At 36.7% G+C, this 18,708-nt stretch overlaps 1 protein-coding gene across 2 annotated transcripts in view; it reads left to right on the plus strand.

The window, feature by feature from the left end:
- SLC12A2 (solute carrier family 12 member 2) overlaps positions 1-18,708 on the plus strand; it is a 95,083-nt gene that overhangs the window by 12,642 nt on the left and 63,733 nt on the right. The gene's annotated exons all lie outside the window — the stretch shown is intronic.

Raw genomic sequence — 18,708 nt, forward strand, 5'->3', positions numbered from 1 at the left:
TTGGGCTACTGTGTCAGCATGTCAGGCAACTGTTATATTTTATTCACTCATAGCTTATGATATTCATTTATACTGTATTTGTAATTCAATTCATTTTTGTGGCCATTTATCTTTCATTGTATGAATATACTATACTTTCTTTATTCTGCAGTTGTAGGTCTTTAGATTGTTCCTAGTTTGGGGTAATTATAAATAATGCTGATATGAGTATATTTATGCTTTGTAGAAGTATTGGATATCTCTAGAATGAACCTGTGAGTAGAATTGCTAGGTTAAAGGGTATGCATCTTTTTAAGTTGAAAAAAATGTCCATCACCCCAGTTTTTTATCAATTGATATTCATGCCAGCAATACTTAACGTTTTTTTGTGTTCTATATAATCATCATATTTTCTCATTTTGTCTTCTCAAACAATATGGGGTAAGTAATATTTCCATTTCATGGTTTTAGAAACTGAGGGCCAGAGGAGTTATATCACTAGCTTAGTGAATAGCAGAGCTGGGATTTGTACCTAGATCTGACTTGGGAACTGCCACTTCTCATTTCACTCTACTGTTTCAGGCAATATTTAAGAAACAGAAGTGACAATAAAAACTGAATATCCATTTACCACATTTATTATACCTCTGTTGCATTTTCGAGGAGTGGGGTGGGTACTAGGGATTGGATCCAGGGATCCACTGGTCATATCTCCTGCCTTTTTTATTTTGAGACAGGGACTTGCTAAGTTGCTTTTTATTTTTAATTTTTATTATTTCACAGGGTCTCACTAAGTGCTAAGTTGCTGAGGCTGGCCTTGAACTTAAGATCCTCTTGCCTCAGCCTCCCAAGTTGCTTAGATTACATGTGTGGGCCACTGCACCCAGCCATTTACTATGTTTTTGATAAAAGCGAAAGGAAAGGTCTGTGCTGCTTTAGACCTTCCATTTAATATATATTAGAGGAGTGGAGGTGAGTATGTAGATTACCAATAAGTTTTTAAAAACTACATGAAAAAGAACTATATATACCATGAAGGTGAAAAAAGGACACTGATAAGACACTGTGTAGGGTGATATAAGAAGGAGGAGGCCACATTTACACCAAGACTGAAGGATGAGGAGAAGTCAGCCATCTTCAAAGTGCATTACAAAGGGGATAGCAAGCCAAAAGTTTTTCAGGAGAAAAACACCAGTATTTCAGAAAAAAAAGCAAAACTATATCAAATTGAACACTGTAATTAGAATTCAGTAATTTTCCAAATTAAAGGATGAGTTTGAGGGTGCATAAGAAGTTTCAAGAAAAAATAATAGAAATAGGAAAGTGATCTATGGTTGGAAAAACAGGGACTTTATATCTGGAAGAAGCAGACTCGTATTTTTCTTTTCTATAATCCTGTCAAGTCTTAATTATTTACGATAACAAAACACTAACAAATCCAAAGATTCCTATCTGGATAATTTTATTTTTCAAGTTTTCCTAAAAGAGGCATGAGTGTGTGGTTGGGCCCAAGGTTTCAGAGATTGCAATGGGGAGCCCAATGACTTGAAACATTGGCTTGAGGTGCTAATGAGGATTTTTCATTGGAAAAAGACAATTCTAGGTAACATAGAAATTGAATGATTGGTATATTTTAACTACCATCTTTATTACAATAGCTTCCAAATAAACTTCCAAAGATAATAACACACATAACTCCATTTCATATTTAAACATTGTATATCTTTTCAGGTAGATTTCTACATTTCTCCTCCATAGGTGATATAGTACAGCTGTCTGCTACCAGTGTCTGGGAAAGAATTTCATAGACTACACTGTGTACCATACCCTGGTGAACATTTCTAAAAAGCACAAAAAGTTAAAAGCAAACAAAAAAACTTCCTGTGGGGCCATCCAGTGGAGGATTTCTGCTGTCCTTTTTTATGAGGACCATACTAGAAGCCCTGACTTTCTATAGAACAAAATAATGAGAGAAAGATGAAGCAAGTAGAAGAACAAAAATATTTGGAGAATTGGGAAGTTTGAGCAGGATAGTTTTCCGAGTTGCCTGTCTTTGGTTCCCATGTCCAAATTAGATACCTAAAATAATTTACCATGACTCCCTGTAATATGTGGAATTCTTTCCTATTTAAAAGATTATCTTCTCTGCCATGTTAATACAGGCTTTTTGATTTGGGCAAGTTAACCTCTCAAAAGGCTGTTCCCTCATTTGTGAATGGGGATAATATCATCTCTGTCTCTTAAGATATGTCAGTTCAGGGAAATAGGACACATAGCACTTAGGGATGTGTCTGACACATAGTAGGCATTCAGAAAATGGTGGCTGTCATTAAAGTAAGCCAGCCAGATTATGAGAGTCTCATCTAAGAATTCTTAGATCACAGGTAATCACCTAGGTTATGAAAACTATTTTATAAGAAACTTCTTTTTAGGCTATTTCTTTGTATTTTGCAGTATTATTTAACACACACAAAAAGCTGGTATATATCTCAGTAAACACAATTTTTTTTTTTCCCAGTTGGATTCTATGCCAGGATTCACCCTAAGACAAATATGAGAAGCTGAGCTATTCTCCACCCTACAAACATTCTTATCTAGAATTGGAAACTTTAATAGGGAAAATTTTATTCCTATTCCTGTTATATTATTCCAAATATTTGTTTGTTTATAGGAAATATTAAAGGAATATTTCAGAAACATGAAAACAAAAACATTTAACTAAGAAGTCAGCTTGTTATGCTACTCAAAAATATTTTCATCTCATTTTCTTTAGCATACATTATAATTTTGGATATAATTTAAAACTCAACTCCTGGAACAATTATTGTTTTGGTTTTATCTATGTGTGATCTCCTTTAATGTTGGACTTGTGACTTTTTTGGTGGCTTTTATTTACCAGAAATTTTTAACATTTAAATAATATAGACTGCCAGAATAACTTGAAGTTGGTTAATCTGAATCCAGGTAAACAGTTTTCTGTCTTTAAAATTTCTATATTCTGTGCCATAACTACTACCCTGTACATAGCACTATCATCTGAAGAAGTAATTTATTAAATGAATAAAAGCTTTATAGTGATGTATCTCCCTTCCCTCCATTCTGTCTCTCTTCATGTTTCTTTTCTGGCCCATTAGGCTATTTGTTAAGGTTTGGATTACAATATAAAAAGGTGCATCAGTTGTGTTTGGGGAAGAATTTTTATTTCATAGATCAAAATATGAGAAAGTCTTTTTAATTTTTAATTTATAATTTTTCAGTCTTCATTTTGCAGGGTAAATGATATATTTGACACATTTTGCGACAGTGCATTCCAGTGCACATAATTGTTTTATTATAAAACAAAAACTCATATTCGGCTTTCTTCATCTGTAATAAGTATCCTTGCTTTCCCTTCCTCACTCTTGGTACCAAGGATTGAGCCCAGGGGTGCTTAACCACTGAGCCACATCCCTAGCCTTTTCTTTCATTTTTCTTTTTTATTTTGAGACAGGGTCTGGCTAAGTTGCTGAGGCTGGCTTTGAACTCACGATCCTCCTGCCTCAGCCTAACAAGCTGCTGTGATTATAGGTGTGCGCCACATGCCTGGCAGTATTCTTGCTTTTTTTGATAAGTGAATGCCTTATATGGTTTCTTTATTAATCATGTAAGTCAGCATGATTTAAGAATCATTTTCCAGAAATGATGCCAAAAGCATATTTTGCTCCTCTTAAATGAATGGACATTTACATAAAAGCAGATTTGCACCTGGTTCATAAAACATGGTCAAAACTTTATACTATGTGAAGACTGACCACAGGTTATGTCACAGGATCCCCTGTTCCTTGGGTTCACAACCATTGAACCCTGAGCCAATCACACCTATTCATTTGCCACCACTTTACAACCTTAGCTTTAAAATTTTTATTGGTAAGAAAATATTTAATTGAAAAAAGTAGTATAATAATATACATATAATAGTATATACAGTATGATATTGAGCTGAATAATTATGTATTTTTGTATACATTTTTTTATAAATACATCTTAATATATGCATAGAATGAAGCCTGATAGGAAATAAACCAATATGTGATTTTAAGTTGGGGGAAAAAAAAAAAACCTTTACACTGTGTATTTCAGATACTTGTTTGAGGGTATTAAAGTAAGAGGATCCCAGTTGCAATAGTAGTTAAGGGTGTGTTCTTGGTCATCCCATACTGTGATGGGTCAGAGCTTCTGAACCGGTGGAACAGGTACAGAATTGACTAGGCACTGAATGCATATGCAGTCTCAGGAATATGCTGCCCTTGCTCTTACAGAGTCTACTGATGGAAAAATCTTGATCTTACCAAAGAGTGTCCAGGAATTAAAAAGTAAGGCCACAATAGAGTAAAAGTTTCCCATTAATTATTTTGAATATGTGGGACAATTGTCTCATTCCAAATTTGGGATTGGCACTTAAATTGAAGTCTTATAATCTAGTTGTATCAGTTAACTTAATAGCCAAGAGCTAGCAGTCTCAACTGCTTTAGATGGCTGTTTTATTACTAACTGATCTTTATTTAGAGAACCTTAAGGTCCCCAAGGGGATAATATTGGTGAACAGGGATTATCTCCATTTTACAGAAGAGGAACTGCTTCTCAGAGTGGGATTGTAACTTGAAAAGTAAAGTGGGTGTTACTGTTATTTTATTATCATCATTACTTTGAGATGGTCTTGATTTATTACTCAGGCTGTACTTGAACTCCTGGGATCTAGTGATCTTCCTGCCTCAGATTCTTGAGCAGCTGGGACTACAGGTACATGCTACCACACCAAGCTGAAGTAGTTTTCATGCAGCATTTGACTGGATTGAACATCAAATTCAATAGAGGCTGCTTTATACAATGAAAAATGTCCCGATTTATGGTAGAACATTTGTCTTTTATGTCTAGACTCTACTGAAAAAATAGCAACTCTAAGAGGGCTGAAATGTACTTGATAAAATTAGTTAATAAATATTTACTTAATGGGCTAGGGTTGTGGCTCAGCGGTAGAGTGCTAGCACGTGCGAGGCTCTGGGTTCAACCTCAGCACCACATAAAAATAAGTAAATAAAATAAAATAAAAAGGTATGGTGTCCATCTACAACTGAAAAAAAAATAAAAAAATAACTTTTGCTTAATGAATGAACAGTGATTCTATCTATGCCCAGAAACTGCTTTTGCAAATGCAGCATCTTCAAATAATAGAACAGCATTAGAAGTTACTTTAGACTTTTTTATGTATTAAATATGATTGAAGGGCTTTGGAACATTTTCCTGTTTAAAGACATGATATTTGGGCATCCTTTAGTCTCCCTGGACAAAACATTGTGTCAACCTAGAAAAACCTAAAGAGAAATTTTAGTACAACTTTGTTCACTTGTGTTTTAAAATCCCAATAAAATAACAAAACATACCCCCCTTCCAAATTAAAAGAAATAAACCATTAGTAGGCTGTTGTTTTGCCTATTATGCCTGAAATCACTGAGCAAAGACACTTTTACCAAGCCTTTACCAGTTTAACTGTAAAAGAAGAATAAGTTTGTATTAAAAGTGATAGATGGTAATACATTGCCAGAAATGTGTTTTTTTTTTTTTTTTTTTTTTTTGGTATGTTCACTGTACTGGGAAGTTTGATTGTCTAAACAATCTCAATTTTTCTTCACACAGTGAAAAATACTTTTTATCAGTCTACTGTGGAAAAAAACACAAGATCCAAAATCATTCTGGTGACAGCACAGTCACTTTTCTGGGTATTACCATCCTTATCCAGTGACAACATAAGGAATAGCTATGCTACATTGTATGTTATATTGTACACTTGATGTGAAAACCAAAGAAAAAGGAAGAACTATAATACATTAATGTCATGTATATTTAAAAATGTGAAGTGCATTGATATGCATATTTTTGCATTAATAAGGATACACATTGAAGACAATCCTACATTCTGTTACAGAAAGTTAAAGCCATGTTAAGGTTTTTTTATTATAATTTTTTTAAAAAATAAAGAATACTTTTTCCCTCAAAGTTTGATTTTGTAATTGTTTTTAGAAGTAAAGCTTGTTACATAAGAGTTTGCTCTAAAATACCAAATAAAATTTTAGTATTAGGTAAGAATGAATAACTTGATATTTTAAGAATTGTTTCATTGAGCTGGGCATGGTGGCACCCTGTAATCCCAGCAACTTGGGAGGCTGGGCAGGATTGCAGATTCAAGGCCAGTCTTGTCAATTTAGCAAGAACCTAAGCAACTTAGTGAGACTGTGTTTCTAAAATAAAAAAAACAAAAAGGATTGGGGATGTAGATCAGTGGTAAAGCACCTCTGAATTCAATCCCCAGTACCAAAAAAAAAAAAAAAAAAAAATTGTTTTACTAGAAAAAAATAAATATTAAGCTAATAAGCCAAGTATTTCATGAGCAGTGTTTTAGCTCTAGCAGAATTAAAATATGACCTTTAATATGTAAAATATAAATCAGTAAATCGAAAAAGTTAAGTTTTAGATATTGGAAATTGAGAAAAAAAGGACACCTGAATGTAGGAATAAATCTAAAATATATTTACATCCTAAAACATTATAAAGGATTTAAGTCTTCCTGTCTTTTTGGTCAAGTATGTTTTGGTTTGACAGTTTGCACTGAAATCTTTCAGGATCTAAAAATTATATCCAAAAAAGAAACTCTTTTCACTTAGAAGAAAGTCACTATTATAGTACGTTGGCTATTTCTTTTTCTCATTTGGTAAGGATTAGAATAGTAAGCAGCAGAGTGGATGGTTGGTTTTTCTTTGGGAGCCATCCCAAATTTAAGGCAGGAAGATGATGACTGCAAAAAAGACTAAGTGTCTAGAGTGGATCAGCTTTAGGCTCCAACTTGTTACGAAAAGTGGAATGTATGTGCTGGAGTCAGGCAGACTCTGAAGATGAATAGAGGGGCAAAATGAAATTGCTTACCCTGATGACTGCCGCAGTCTTGGCTGGGCACAGAATCACGAGCCAATCAAGCAGGAACAAAACTTTATTTTGAAAAAGCCGCTAACACTCTCAGCGCCAGCAAGTCAAAAACCGGTCCTCCCACGAGGGTGTCCGACCGGAACCGCGCGCCGACCGGAACCCCCCCGTCTCCTCCCACCTCCTCCGGAATTCCCTCCTACTATCCTTCCCCAACCAATGGGAACTCTCCAGCAGTCCCGTAAAGTCCCGTAACTTGAGTCCGGTAGCAGGCCAAGGTGAACAGCGGGAGTCCAGTTTGCATATGAATGTAAATTTTAACATAATCATCTCAGTGGCTAGCTGGCGTCACTTTACAACCAAAGGTGCCATACATCGTATATATGCTTGTGGCTCCTAGCATCTGCCCCCTTCTGTTTAATTAAGCAACAAGCAATGTGGCTAGGGACCGTGCCTGGTAGGTTGTCCAATTTAACATATGGTTCTTACCCGTCATGGGAGAACTGACCTTTAGGCGTCAGCTTCCTGTCTTAGGTTGAATCCACTGTAATCAGAGCAACCCGTCGCTGACTACCGGTCCAGCATTCAGCCATGCTTGTGGATAGGCCTATGCACCAGTGGGGGGGTGAGGTTCTTGCCTCACCTCTGTTGGCCCCCAAATTTAGCCTTGGTGCCAGTGGGGGGGTGAGGTTCTTTGCCTCACCTCTGTTGGCCCCCAAATTTAGACCATCACTAGTAGAAGGGAGGAGGATACAGAAATGCCACGACACCAAGCCAATTGACGGCTCCTTTGGAAAAATTGCGTCACTGGTGACACCATCAGCAAAGATATGCCAGTATTACCACAATAAACATGGGGTGAGCTGGCAAGGAAATTGCATCACTGGTGACACCATCAGCAAAAATATGCCAGCAGTACCACAATTCGGTGCACCAGATGATATTTCACAATGTATGCAACTGATATATAGTCCAGGCAAGTTCTGCAAGCAGTTCAAATTGGAGGAGTCTATCAATATGTCCATATCCTCCCAAAGTAAATCAAGTCCTTGATAGCATTACTTGTTGAGTTATATTCATTGATGCATCAGTTTATACAGTTTACTGTGATAGCTATCATAGAAGCTGTAGTTTGGTTTTATCTCAGTCTTCACTGGAATTGGGATGGAGATGGAAATTCTGGCAATGATGGTAAAGAGACATTATCCTGAACAGAATTATTAAATATAATAAAAAGAAAAGGTGAAAGTAAACAAACAGATCTGTTAAACTCCTTTAAAAACAATCCTTAACAGCCGTTTACCAAATTTAAATTAGTAAACAAACAGATCTGTTAACCATCTTTAACAACAATCATAAACAGCTGTTCACCTAATTTAAATTAAACCATATAAATCACGTGAATAAAGAAAAAATTCGGATCCATTTTTTCATGAGCGCTCCTCATATAAGAAATATGGACATACACACATACAGACATACAACACAAAACAGAAGTGTGCACACAACATACAACACATAAGACAATAGTAAATAAAGGCCTTGTAACTATACTTAGGTGAAATCTCCATTGCAATGTTTAAAAACTCCACAGTCAAAAAAAAAAAAAAAAAAATAAATAAATAAATAAATAAATAAAAAATAAAACACAGTCAAAAAATAAAACTGATCAGAAAAACATTAACCTAGGTTTGTATGAGCTCAAAAATAAAATAGAACTTTATGATGTGGAAAAATGCAATAATAAAATAGATACTGAAAAAAAAAAAACCTTGGTTAATCACTGTCGCAGATGTAAGAATAGCCAAGCTGGAGCTCTGGATGTCAGCTGTTATGGATTTGAGTCAAATCATCTTCTTTTTCTGTAGAAATTGTTTTAGTTAATCTCTCTGGAATCCAAATCGGTTGCTGTTCATCCTGTGGGAAAACACAGACAGCGCCCCGATTCCAGACTATCACTGGATCCGGGCCTTTCCATTGTCCTGTTAGAATATCTTTCCAAAGTACCTTAGGCTTATGTACATTTTTGGGGTACAAATGTCTTTCCGCAGCACTAAGTCCCGATGAATCTAAATTTAAAAAGTTTAGAGTAAAAAGGGTTATTTTAAGTTTATCTTTGGGGGATATATACCCCTTTCCAATTCCCTCCTTTTGTTTTAATAAGTACATTTTAATAGTTTGATGAGCTCTTTCAACTATGCCTTGTCCTTGTGGATTGTATGGAATTCCTGTTATGTGAGTAATACCAAATGATGAGCAAAATTGTTTAAAAGAGGAGGAAGTATAACCAGGACCGTTGTCCGTTTTTAACTGTTTTGGAACGCCCACAGTGGCAAAATTTTGTAAGCAATGAGCTATAACATCTTTAGTTTTTTCTCCGGCATGAAGGGAGCCCATCAAAAATCCGGAAGAGGTATCAACTGTAACATGTAAATATTTTAATTTTCCAAATTCTGGCAAGTGTGTGACGTCCATCTGCCAAATATGGTTAGGTATTAGTCCTCTAGGATTGACTCCAAGATTAACTTGTGGTAAAAATGTCACACAATTTTGACATTGTTTTATTATATGTCTGGCCTGTTCTTTAGTTATTTTAAAACGCTTTTGTAAAGTATTAGCATTGACATGGAACCTTTTATGAAAATTTATAGCTTCTTCTATTGTGGAGAAAATATGTATGTCATGTGTAGATTTATCTGCTAGTTCATTGCCCATACTAAGGGCTCCAGGCAATCCTGTATGTGCCCTGATATGACCTATGAAGAATGGATCTTTTCGGTCCCAGATTAGACTTTGTATATCGGAAAACAAAGAGAAAACAGTAGAGGAAGGGGAAATCCTACCAGCATCTTCAAGGGAATTAATAGCATTAACTACATACTGACTATCAGAAAATAAATTAAATACAGAATCTTTAAACATCATAAAAGCTTGTAATACTGCATTAAGCTCTACCTTTTGAGCTGATTGTTTGGGTACTAAAAATGTAAAAGTTTGATCAGGAGTAACTACTGTTGCTGTACCATTGTTTGACCCATCAGTGAATATATTTGGAGCATTTATGATAGGGGTTTTTCTTGTCATTTTTGGAAAAACTACAGGATGCTTAGACCAAAAAGACAACAAAGGATTAGATGGTAAGTGATTATCAAATGAAACACTAGTTTTACACAGGATTATTGCCCAAGTATTTAACTCATTAGCTAACTCATCAATTTGATCCATAGTATATGGAGTAATAATTTTATTGGGAGAAATCCCAAACACTCCCTTAGCTGCTTTTATTCCTTTGAGTATTAATTGTCCTACAGCCTCAGGATATCTAGTAAGAATAGTGTTAGGGGAATAAGATAAATGTATCCACAATAATGGACCTTCTTGCCAAAATACTCCTGTAGGAATATTTTTTGTTGGTAGTACAATAAATAATAAAGGCAAACTTATATCAATTCTATCCAAATGCATATTTTCCATATATGTTTCAATGATTTTTAATACTTTTCTTGCTTCAGGCGTTAACATGCGGGGTGAATTTGGATCTGATGGACCTTTTAGAATATCAAATAAAGGTCCTAACTCTCCTGTTGGTATGCCTAGATAAGGCCTTATCCAATTTATGTCTCCCAATAACTTTTGAAAGTCATTAAGTGATTTGAGTTGATCTACTCGTATTTGAATTTTTGGTGGACGGACCATGGTTGAGGATAATAGAACTCCTAAATAATTAATTGGAAGATTTAATTGTACTTTATCTATTGCTATCTCTAGATTATAATTTTTCAATAAATTTGTAAGTGTGGCATAACATTCTAGTAATGTGTTTTTATCTTTATGTGCCAGTAACACATCATCCATATAGTGAAATATTTGTAGTTCAGGATTTTGGTTTCTAAGTGGCTGGATTGCTTTATTAACATAAATTTGACACATAGTTGGGCTGTTAGCCATCCCTTGAGGGAGTACTTTCCATTCATATCTCTGATCAGGACCTTCATGATTCAGTGCAGGGATAGTAAATGCAAAATGTGGACTATCCTCGGGATGAATTGGAATTGAAAAGAAACAATCTTTAATATCTATAACTAAAACATGCCAGGTTTTTGGTAAAGCAGACAATTGAGGAATCCCTGATTGAGCAGGTCCCATAATAACCATCTCATTATTAATGGCTCTTAAATCTTGTAATAATCTCCATTTACCAGATTTCTTTTTAATGACAAAAATGGGAGTATTATAGGGGGATACGGAAGGTTGTATATGTCCTTCCGCTAACTGTTGTCTGACCAAGTCATGGGCTACTTGTATCTTTTCTTTAGTCAAGGGCCACTGAGGAACCCACACTGGTCTTTCTGATTTCCAAGTAATTTTGATTGTCTCAGTGGCCCTTTCTGAAAACCCAATTCATGTCTATTTATTTTTTGATCTATTTGAATAGGTGCTGTCATACCTTGTTCTTGTTCTCTTAATCTTTTTTCTTTCCTAAAGCCTTGTTTAGCCCTAGTAGTGGGCGCGTTAGGATTGATGTTATTTGTTAATGTCAATCCTAATTGATCTAGGACATCTCGTCCCCATAAATTTACAGGAAGATGATCCAATACATAGGGCTGTATAGTTCCTTCACATCCTTCAGGATCCCTCCAATCTAATACCATAGCACTTCTATGGGGATTTGTTGCCACTCCTAGGCCTCGAAGCGTTTGAGTGGCTTGTTGTAATGGCCAATGTTTTGGCCATTCTTGACGAGATATGATGCTGAGGTCAGCTCCTGTGTCCAGCAGCCCATTAAAGTCATGTCCTTGAATTTTTAATTTTAGCATTGGGCGAGAATCTAAATTTAAAGACAGCATAGCCCAATCTACACCTGTGGAGCCTAATCCCTTGGAACCTCTTTCTACATTACAACTGGAAAATTTATCATGCAGGCTGGGTATTATTAATAACTGTGCTATTCTATCTCCTGGTGAAATTACTGATATACCTCTTGGAGAACTAGCTATAATTTTTATTTCACCTTCATAATCGGGATCAATTACCCCAGGACTTATCATAAGTCCTTTTAGTGTAGAAGAACTGCGTCCCAATAATAAGCCTACTGTTCCTTTGGGAAGAGGTCCTTTTACTCCTGTGGGAATGATTTGAATTCCCATCTCTGGGGTTAGTACTGCTCTGGCAGAGGCGCAGATGTCCAGCCCTGCGCTCCCTCTAGTTTGTCTGATGAGGGATTTAATGGATAATGCGTCCTGGGCACTACCTTGATGGGGCTGTTGGGTTCCTCCATTGCCCCATATATTTGTGGTTTGGGGCCCCGGGGCATTGGGCCCTCTAGTCCGTTTTTTGGCAATGGAGCTTGATACCTTTCTCCACGATATCGTGGGTAAACACTTGGTCCTTGTCCGTTTTTTGATAACGGAATACCCTCTATGGTGGTTTGAGAACGGCATTCATTAGCCCAATGTCTCCCTCTACGGCATCGTGGGCAAATACCTGGTATTCTATTCCTTTGATATCCAGCTTTGTTAAACCCTCCTCTTATGGGGCAACTCCTTTTAAAATGTCCTGTTTGATTACAATTATAGCATGTTCTTGGCCTGGCATCTAAAGCCTGTTGTACTGCTGCTAAGACTTGCCCCTGTTCATTAATGTCTCTACATAATTTAATATATGTGTTTAAATCCTCATGTCTCCATGGTCTAATGACCTCTCTGCAGCAACGATTTGCTTGGTCATAAGCCAGTTGTTTTATAAATGGCATTACCTGTTCTGTATTTCCAAATATCCTAGAGGCTGACTGAATAAGTCTATCTACAAATTCAGCATAAGGTTCATTAGTTCCTTGTATTACCTTAGATAATTGACCTTGTAAGTCTCCATGCCCCTGTAAAGTTTTCCATGCCCTAACTGCATCTACAGCAATTTGTGCGTACACACCAGGGTCATATTCAATTTGTTGTCTTTGACCCTCATAAGGTCCCTTCCCCAAAAGCATGTCCATATTTCTTTGAGGGTACCCAGCTTCTGCATTTCGCCTAGCTGTCTCCATGCAAAATTCCTCATTGGCAACCTTCCATAACAAATATTGTCCTCCGTTTAGCACAGATCGACACATGTTAGCCCAATCTGCTGGTGTCATGTCCAAGTTGGTAACAGATTCAACCATGCTTATTGTGAAGGGAGCTTGCGGCCCATAGGTCGTTACAGCCTCCTTTAATTGCTTTATTGTTTTGAAATCTAAAGCACGGTGAATTCGTTGCCCTCCTGCCTGCTCAAGTACAGGGCATGCTAATCTTTGGGGTCCTGCCTCAGAATTCCGTCCATCAACTACGGTAGTTGAGGGCCGCTCAGCGGTAGATGGAGCTGTTGGCTGAGTTACGCCCTCTGGTGATAGAACGGAGTTGGTAGCAACCTCCTGTTGTAATTCTCCACCTGATGGCTGCTTGTCCTCTAAGCTTGCTTTCTTTAAATTCTCCTCTGTCTGACTAGCTTGAGAGACCTTCTCTTTTGCTTGACCTAGCGTTTTTTCTACCATAGTCTGGACCTCTAACAATTTACTTAACAGTTTTTCGGTTTGTTTTTTATTGGATTCTAATCTACTATAACCTAACCCAATAAGGTAGGATAAAACAAAGCCGAAGCAGAATGAAACAAAGACGGAGCAGACAATGGTTGTATCAATTTTCTCTTTCTCAGGGCTGAATAACTTCAAACCTTGAGCCAACCATTTTTTCCAGTTCGCCTGAGAAAATTCTAGGGCTAGGGAGCTCGAAATGAAAACAAAATAAATCAAAACAAGAACACATTGTTTTCTGAGAAGGTCATCCATCCTGTCGCCTTCCCTCAGGGGCGAGCAATTTACTCACCTCTAAGCTTCAGGCGTTCCCCGCACGGGCCGCCAAATGCCGCAGTCTTGGCTGGGCACAGAATCACGAGCCAATCAAGCAGGAACAAAACTTTATTTTGAAAAAGCCGCTAACACTCTCAGCGCCAGCAAGTCAAAAACCGGTCCTCCCACGAGGGTGTCCGACCGGAACCGCGCGCCGACCGGAACCCCCCCGTCTCCTCCCACCTCCTCCGGAATTCCCTCCTACTATCCTTCCCCAACCAATGGGAACTCTCCAGCAGTCCCGTAAAGTCCCGTAACTTGAGTCCGGTAGCAGGCCAAGGTGAACAGCGGGAGTCCAGTTTGCATATGAATGTAAATTTTAACATAATCATCTCAGTGGCTAGCTGGCGTCACTTTACAACCAAAGGTGCCATACATCGTATATATGCTTGTGGCTCCTAGCAGATGACTGCTCAGCTTTGAGAAAATATGAAATAGAATAGCCATGTTGCACAGACTGGTGTCTGACACTGGTGGCAGTAATATTGAATTGGCATGTGTCAGATACCAAAGACTCTGCACTTTGGCTATCATTAAACCCAGATGATTCTGATATTATCAAGAAGCATGCCAGAACAGACTGGTGACAGGTAAACCATGCAAGACTCTTTTTTTCAAAAAACATGTCCAAATTTATTTAAAAAAAAAAAAAAAGGTGCATATAAATGGAGTCCAAATCTTAGAGGATATCAGAAAGGGAATTTTCATATCCTTTCTTATACTATCTTGCTGATCAAGTTAGCGTACATTTTCATCTTCCTAATTTGCCTTTATCTTCAAATAAATAAATAAATATAACACTTGCCAGATCCAGTTTAAAAAAATTTGTAAATGTTGAAACATCAAAGTACTATCATAAGTATTTACACAGAGAGTTGAAATTTAGAGGGGAAGTCTGATCTGGAAATGAATTTGATCCATCACTGTGACTTGTCACACATAGATGGTATTTAAGGTATGCGTCTAGTGAGGTAACCATAGGAAGAAAATATAGCATAAGAAAAGGATACAGGTTTAGGACTAAACATTGAAAAAAGACTCAATATGTAATCATAAGCAACTGGGAAAGAGTGATATTTCATAAAAGATACACTGGACTGTAGTATAAAATACAGCTAGAGGAATCCAGCAAGACAGAGCCTAAAAAATGTATATGGGGGGGGGCTGGGCTTGTAGCTCATTGGTGGAGTGCTTGTCTAGCACTGGGTTTGATTCTCATTTCTATACATAAAAATAAAGTAATTTTTAAAAAAATGTATATTAGATTTGGCAGCAGAGAAGTTACTGGATGTCTTAATAAAAAACTTTTGATGTGGTAGTGGGGCAAAACCAGGTTGACCTGCATTTAATGTAAGATTGTGCTGTACTAGTCATTTAGTGACTTTGGCTGGGGGCATGAAGCAATAAAAAGTTGACCATGATCAAAGGAGAAAGAATAATCAAGTTGAAGTAGTGCTTTGAATATGCAAGGGAGAGATGATATCATCCACAGTATAAAAACTCTTCCTTTTCTTTACCCCTTTATAAAGAAATAATGACCATAGAAACCAGAATTCTCTTCCTTCTTATATTTTGCATAATACTGAAAAATGTTGCATCTCTCTGTAAGTTTCTCTCAATTTTGTTTCTATAGTTTTACCCACTGGCTGTTTATCCCTGGCCCCTCTCTTAAGTTCCTCTCATGAATTTTTCAACTACTTTATAGAGTCTTTAATTGTCTTCTGGCTCCTGAAATATTCCTTTCAGGATGACATAATTTACAAGTATCTTTATTTCTTCTATAAAAAAATCTTTCTAAATACTGAAGGTCTACTTTACCTGGGTCTTCCATATTTTCTTGCTCTCCCGCTTTTCCAGTTCTGCTGTCATCCCCACCCTCAGTTCCAACTTCGTAGACTCAAAATCCCTGGGTACTTTTTGGAAGTTACTTTCCTGAATAATGCTAAGTTAATTTGGTCCACTGACTTAGTCTGGCTGGGCACAATTCAGGAGCCACTTGTCAAAAGAAACGAACTTTATTTTTAGAACTACAAATGCCAAACAAAACAGCTCCTCAGGAAAAAACCCTCAGAGCCCAACTGCCACCACCTGCTTCCCACAAGCCTCTCATCCCCACACAAACCTCACCACCTCCCACAATCCTCCTGCTCTTGAGGCTGATTGGCTGGGTCATGTGGGCGGAGCCAAAGAAGTCCCCCAATGAGCAGCTCCGTGGAGGAGCCAATCAGCTAGATGTTGCTGGGGCCGCTGTGAGCCAATCATCAGCTGGCAGTCTGAAGGGCAGGGAAACAGCCCAATGAACATCACCGCAGAGGAGCCAATCAGCTAGATGTTGCTGGGGCTGCTGTGAGCCAATCATCAGCTGGCAGCTGGAAGTTTGCTGGCAGCTGGAAGTTTTCTGGGGCCCCTTTGGCTGTGGCTCTCAACAGTCCACTTCATTGTTTTTTTTCTTTTTTTCTTTTTTTTTTCTTTTTGTACCAGGGTTTGAGCCCAGGGACACTTAACCACTGAGCCACATTGCCAGCCCATTTTTATATTTTATTTGGAGACAGAGTCTCGATGATTTGTTGAGACTGGTTTCAAACTTAAGATTTTCTTGCCTCAGCCTCCCAAGCTGTTGGTATTACAGGCATGCACCACCATACATACCCAAGATGGTCTATTTCATTTAAATGGAGTTATCCATAAAATCATTTATGTTTTTGCTTTTTATGTATTAGTGTAGAAAACAGTTTAAAACATAAACCCATCATTTCTATGTAAATGGCAGTTGAATTGAAGATTTTTATTTATGTACTTCTGTATTAGCCTAATTTATAGTTCATATGTGAATATTCGACAATATTTGGTATATTTGACCTTTTTCTTATATAATGAAATTTTTATATAGTTTCTTTTTTGGGTGGGAGTGAATATATTGGATAATTTCTTTATTTTTCTGAAGCTAATGTATTTAAAGAAACAGCTGGAGATATATCATGCACTTCTGTGATAGAATGGCTTGCCCAGCATGTATGAGGCCCTGGATTCTATCCCCAGCACCAACAAAATACATGAGAAACAACAACAAAAAGATTAATATTGGTATTGATTTTGGTTTCCTGGTATTTCAGGAAATTAATTATGACCTCACTTTCATAATATTTAAGTTTGCTAATTGAACAACAAATAGCATACTTAGTTGATTTTAACTTTTGAATTATATTTTAGAGATTAATAGAGCTAAGAGAAGATGATTAGAATTTTTTTCATTTTGTGTGGTTGCATATTCATTTTAATATACTATTTCATATACTCTGGAAAATCTGTTTCTGAACATAATTGTTTATGGTATGTTGAACTATCAGAATTGCTAGATCTTCAACTTTGAAGTGGAATGCTGATAAACACCCACAGCAGAAATTTTAGGATGCCTGCATACTTTTGCATTGCTAAAAAGACACCCACATTGATACTTAGCCTTGGAAACAGCAGCCCATAAGGTTATACACATCTTTAATTTTCTTTTAATAGAGTTGGAAAGAGGTATTTTTTCTACGCATATTATAGACATTATATTTACTTGTAACACTTGGAAGTTATATAATATTTTAAAGTCTTCTTTCATAAACTAATTAAAGAACTCTACATCCTAGAGTAGAAACTAGGAAACTTTTGTCTAAAGTTAATTGATTAACAGGCAAACTTTTTCTGTCCTGGCTGTATTAGGAATCATTTGTACTATTTGGGATAATTATTGACTATTTATGGTCTGGAACACATTTTACAATCTAAGTAAAGCCAAAGTAGGGTTGTTCTTGTGATTGAGCTATACAAACCTATGATCAATATTTTTTGTTGTTGTTTTCACATATACATATTTCTTTTTTCCTTTGTTTTTTCTTTTCTTTTTTTTTTTTTTTAAGCACTGGCGATTGAACTCATGGGTACTTGACCACTGAGCCACATTCCCAGCCCTATTTTGTATTTTATTTAGAGACAGTCTCTAAGTGAGTTGCTTAGTGCCTCACTTGCTGAGGCTGGCTTTGAACTCCCTTGTGATCCTGCTTCCTCAGCCTCCCAAGCCGCTGGGTTTACAGGCATGCACCACCTGGCTACATATACATACTTCTAAAAGTTTAATGATTAGTGGTTACCATGTTCATAGGATATTCTACACAGGGCAAGGAATAGCAATAGGCAACCTAAAGACAAAGGGAAGTTTATAAAGATTTTGGTCTAAGGTAATTTTGGTCTATGGTAATATAGAACTTGCTATAGTTCATTTCTTTAAATAATTATATTCAGAATTCATTCAGGGATTGGTTTTAAAAATTTGATTGACTCTTTTATATTTAAAGAAAGCCCAAAGTATAGTTGTATTTTGTTCCTTTCTGTTGAGAATGTGGATAGAGTAGGAATCATGAGAATAATATCTGGAACATGATTCTAGATCTGGAACATCTTCTGTTTTCCAAGCCATCTTTCTAATCCCTTTGTATTTTGCTTTGGAAAGTTGTCATATTTCTTTGGTGTACTGAGAACTACCTAGAGAGAAAGAGAAAAGGTAGGGGGACAAAAACTAGGAATTACAGAATTAGACCTGAAACTTTACCTATCGGTTGGGAAAATGTATTGTTTCAACCAGTTCATGTCTCAAACTAAAAGCAATTAACAAAGGAAAACACCAAGATATGAATGAATGTTGAGAATCCTGCTGTCATGGACTATGCTAGGTGATGAAGAAATTTAAATTGTTGATGCTGAACTTTGTATGTAAGAAGGGTGACAACTAGGTAATATGAATTGTGGCTTGAGATACAAAGTTTGAATTGATTGACCTAGGAAGCTTGTACTTTGCAGACAGTATTCACTAAGTACTGTAAAATTTAGAATTATTAAAATGGTTTACCATA

Source organism: Spermophilus citellus (assembly GCF_964194105.1).
Source record: "Spermophilus citellus genome assembly, chromosome: 1".
In the NCBI taxonomy this organism is placed as follows: Eukaryota; Metazoa; Chordata; class Mammalia; order Rodentia; family Sciuridae; genus Spermophilus; species Spermophilus citellus.